Consider the following 5,304-nt stretch of genomic DNA (forward strand, 5'->3'; position numbering starts at 1 on the left):
TAAGTATGGTATGTTTTATGGACTGGAGGAAAATGGGCATTTTGGTCTTGAATTTACTACTGACAGTCTATTCTGAACAGTTCTGCTAACCATTGATATATTCGAAAGAAAAGTAAAAACCAAACTTTATTGTTGGTTTTTGCCATTTGGTAGCATTTTACACACAGGCTTCGATCTTCAGAATACCCTGGATTCAGTAGAAAAACCATTTAAATGAAGTTTTGTACAATAGAAACTTCTCAGCAGTCAAAATTTATACTGTAAAAAAATACATGCAAAACATACTTTTCTGGGGCTTCCCTGGTGGCGCAGTGGTTGAGAATCCGCCTGCCGATGCAGGAGACACGGGTTCGTGCCCTGGTCCGGGAAGATCCCACATGCCGCGGAGCAACTAAGCCCGTGAGCCATGGCCGCTGAGCCTGCGCGTCCGGAGCCTGTGCTCCGCAACGGGAGAGGCCACAACAGTGAGAGGCCCGCATACCGCAAAAAAAAAAAAAAAAACCAACATACTTTTCTGAAAACACTTAACTTTGAACAAAGCACCAAACTACACAAATGCAGAATGAAAACAGCATTTCAACTCCACCAAAAGTAGTCATCATAAAAGGTGTAAAAGTCACCTAACTTCAGAACTAGGCACTGTTCACTTTTTAAACAGGAGACAATAAAAAATATTGTCCACAAACAATATCCCAACTCTAGGACAGGTTTCAGAAAGTCTTCAACTTCATGCTTTAATAGCGACGAGGTGAGTATGATCGAGATCTGGAACGTGATCTGTATCCTCCACGACTATAGTAGGGAGAAGGTGACCGTCTTCTGTATATCTGATCCCTGTCTTGAGCAGCTCTCCATCCTCCTCCTCCTCCACCTCCTCCTCTGTATGACCTGCTGTAATAGTCCCGATCATCGTAGCCTCGATCATATCCCCTGTCGTAGTAATCTCGACGGCGTGAGCTGCCATAGGTAGGTCTCCCCATGTAAATTCCTGGTGTTGGGGTATGTGGTCTCTTTGTTATAGAGAAATCAACTCTGATCCTACGTCCATCAAGCTCCATTCCATTGGCACGCTCTTTCGCTTCCTTGGCATCATCTACATTTTCAAAATATACAATGGCAAATCTTCTTGAGCGTCTAGACTGCTGGTCATATACAATAGACACATCAGCAATTGGGCCATATTTAGAGAACACTTCTCTTAGATCTCTTTCTGTAGTGTATAAGCTCAATCCAAATACTCCAAGACAACAGTTGGGATCAGGATTTGCCCGATTCCCAACATGACACCTGCGAGTAGACATGGGAGAATGACTGTGGCTATGCCGTCTTCGATAATCTCTACTGTAAGATCTGCTACGGGATCTTCTATGGGAGCGGGACCGAGATCGTGACCTTGTATAATGCCTTCGAGAACTTCTTCTGGATCTAGACCTAGATTCAGATCTGGACCTGGACTTTGATCTGGAACGCCTGGAATCTTCCTTGGAGTGAGACCTTGCAGGGGTACGCCTTGCAGATTTCCCAGATCCATGAGCACTTCCACTTCTGGAAGCAGAACGGGATTCCCGCTCGCCGTAGTTCTGCTCGCCGCTGTCGCTCATGACTTCTAGCTGCTCTTGACGCCCGACGTGCTTCAAACGAAGCTGGCAACCTCTTGCGCCTTCTATCTAGAGGCTCAGCCGCAGCCCCGCACCACGCACTGGTTCCCGAGCCGCTGAGAGGAGAAACGCTCCGCACCGCCTCCGCTCGGGCTCTAAGTCTCCCCAAACTCGCGCATTTTAAAAGTAGTTAAACTCCCGGATAAATGTCTGTGCTCGCCCCGCCCAGGAGAGATCGTGCACTCCGTGAGGGACACATGAAAGGCTGAGTGAACGTTTGCCTGTGGTCCGTTACCTGGTGCACGGGTGTGTGAATTTCTGCGGAGAGCTCTGAATTTCTGTAGTTTCTGCTGACTTGACACGGTGGTTGGCAAATGGTGACGTGTTCCATGCATTCAGGACATGATCGTGGTTACTAATAATCACTTTGTTTTGTACTGACAACTCCAAGGAAAATTTACTACTGAATATCCACTTTACAGAAGAGAAACTGAGGCGTAGGAAGTGAAGTGACTGAGTAAGAGGAAGGACTCAGACAACTGCTGTTAGTAAATTAACCCTGCAAGGAGGCCGTTAGCCTGCGGTGGCTCTAGTGATGTGGCCGCCTACGTAAACCAACCAAAATCTAAGCCTGTCAACGCCTCAGGGTGACGAACACCGCTGAGGACAACCAGTCACAAACCGCCAACTAGGCTTTAAAGCTATAGCAAGTCAGTAATTTCCTTGCTTTGCTTCTGCCCTTTTAAAATAAAAAATCTCTGCAGCTCCTGTGGCTGGAGTGCTCCTCACCACTTCCGCTTTGGTGGTGCATGAATTGATTCTATTTCTGCTCACATAAACTGTTAATATTTTAAATATGCCTCAGTTTGACTTTTAACATTGGCCGTAGAAGTTGGACTTGTGTCCAGTTTCTAGAACAGTGGTCGTCCTCTGGTCAGGCCTTAGGCGTTACGTGTACAACGTTCCTCTTCTACCATCACCTTCTGGATGCCTCCACCCACTACAAGCTCCCACGCATCAGATCCCCTAGATGTGGTCAGCCATGGCTTTTACATGCAGCGTGCTAACGTTATAACATTGCAGACACTCCTCCATCCTCCAGCCAGCATGCAAAGTGAACCATTACCATTCCTGTTGAAGAGGCTGCTATAACCACTTTCCCAAACACAGCCACTCCTCAGCTGACCCTGGGCAAGCACTCTTCTGAACTTGGTCTCCATCACTGCCATGGATGTCTTTATATTTAGGCTACATTTTAAAGTATGCTTAAACAACATATAGTATTCTACTACGTTTTCTCTTGTTACTTTATTTAGTGTTATCTTTGCTCGGTTCATCCATGCTGACACGTAAAGATCTATGTAGTTCATGTACACTTTATCATTTTACCTCTGATTCCCTGTACTTGACAGGGAATGTCAAGTTGTCCATCATGACAACATTATACCCAGACTGCCAAGCCATTTTACCTTCCCATGAAACCTCAGTGGAGATGTTTTTTGCTCATCTATAACGTTCACCTTCTCTGGACCTGCTTTCAGAGCAATGCGTTTTGTTAGATGCAGTCACAGAACTATGTCAACAACATAGGCTTTCTTATTTTAACTGACATTGGTGTCCATTTCTTTTTTCTACTCCCTTACTTATGGCTGTTAAAAATGACTCTTTCTCCACTCTTTTCATGTCCCACTCACTAGACTCTGTTCTGTGTCCTTGCTCTCTCACCTGAAGAGGATACCTCTTCTTTCACCAAGAAAGTAAGGGTTCAGACATGCACTTCCTCATCTTCTTTCTGCTGACTCTGGCTGCCTTCCAATCCATGTTCCATGACGCAGGCACCACCCCCTCCTCTTCAAATCCTTCTGTGACTGTCCATTGCTCTTAGGATAAAGACAAACCTCTTCACAGTGGTCTAAAATGTGGAGTCACAGCCTGGCTGCCGGTAGAGAACTGTTGCCGTTCTGTAAGATAAGGAGCTTGCTTCACAATGTAAATCATATGTCCACTAGATATACTGTTTGGTTTAACAGGCAAGATTTGCTTGATGAACGAAGCAGGGTGTTGACTTACATTCTAGAGCAACCTTCTCATCCTGTTGTGTACTGGCACAATGGGTGCAGTAGTCTGCAGGGCAGGGCATCCCCTGGGCAGGATGGAGCATGATCTCTGCAGCCTCGTCTTGCACCTCCTTCCTTTCATTCTCAATCATCCAGCCCACAGTGGCCTCCTTTCAGGCCTGCATCCTTACAACGGCGCATTGCCCATACTGCCTCTCTGCATGAAATGTCCTTCTGTTTAGTCTGCAACTGATTAATGCCTCCTCATCTTTCTCATCTCTTCTCATGTGTCACTTTGTCAAGAAAGTATCCCCTTACCTACTCAGCTCATCACCCCCCTCTACCGTAGCTCACATAACATCAGGTACCTCTTGCTTATAGCCTTCATCACATTTCACATCCAGTTTTAGATAGGTGTTTACCATATGGTCTGTGAGGAAGACATCATGTCTGTTTTGATTACTCTTTCATCCTCAGCGACTAGTACAGTTACTGATACATTTGTTAAATGGAGAAATGAATGTATCCAACCAATGACCAAGCCCTGACACTTTTTCTTTATATTGTCTCTAATACTCCTCCCTTCCATCTGTTTTGTCATTACTCTGGTTCTACCATTTATTATTTTACACCTGGATTATGATGATTGCTTCAGAGAATAACATGTCTTCCTATCTTCCTCCCTGCAACCTCTATTACACCTCCCAAGGTTCTTGGATTATGCCATTGCCCTGTTCCAAAACATGCATGACACGCATTGCCAACACAATACAGCCAAACTCTTAAGATTGAAATTCAATACCCTCCATAATTTGGCTTTAATTTCACTTTCGAGACTTTTAAAAAAATAACTGGGTCTAATTGTCTCTGCATCTTTGCTCTCTTTCATATCTACCTATGACATTAATTTTTTTTCTAGTCAATCTATTTTGCACCTCCTTCTCTGTGAAAACTTCATTGAGAATCCAAGCAACTTATGGATCCCTTCTCTCCCCAAAACTTGTAAATAGTTTAACAAGACATATGTAGAACTGCCATAAGGCATCTACATCTTATCTCCCTCTCTGATATCTAACATCCCTGAGACCAGGGGTACGTCTCTGTGTTCTGTGCAGTTCTCAGCACAGTACTATACACATAGTAAATATTCGGTAAATGAGTGAATAAGTGAATGAGTCACCATGAGAAGGGTATTCTCTCATTCTTTCTCTCTTTTTCCACTTTCAAGTTTCTTTAGTTAGTTTCCTTAGATAAAAGGTTTCTTTGTAGCTACACAGTGTTCAGGCTCACAGAATGTTGCAAATAGCTGCTAAGAGCATCCCACCACCACGTTAGAATAGCTTGCTCTCCCTCTCAAGTGGAGAGAGCAGGATTCATTATGTATTAAGTGCCTTTGTTCACTTGGCATTTAGAGGCACTAGGGGCATCAGTGCTCTACACTCAGGTGAAATGCCTATTTTGTTTGTAATTTTCCTTTGTGAATAACAACTATCCACAAAGATGTTTTGTTCGAATTTTCCATCCTTTTAGATTCATAAAAAGCATTTTAACTAGGTAGAAGCAGAAAATGAATAAAAAGAACTTTGCATTACATGTAATAAAAGTTTGGGGAGATCTGTGGTACATTAGTGAAGTTGTTTGGGGAAACT

General features: G+C 44.0%; 1 pseudogene; it reads right to left on the reverse strand.

The window, feature by feature from the left end:
* Window positions 1–690: 690 nt before the first annotated feature.
* LOC131760422 (transformer-2 protein homolog beta pseudogene) lies at window positions 691–1,631 on the reverse strand (annotated as a pseudogene).
* Window positions 1,632–5,304: the final 3,673 nt, after the last annotated feature.

Source organism: Kogia breviceps, chromosome 7, assembly GCF_026419965.1.
Source record: "Kogia breviceps isolate mKogBre1 chromosome 7, mKogBre1 haplotype 1, whole genome shotgun sequence".
NCBI classification, from domain to species: domain Eukaryota; kingdom Metazoa; phylum Chordata; class Mammalia; order Artiodactyla; family Physeteridae; genus Kogia; species Kogia breviceps.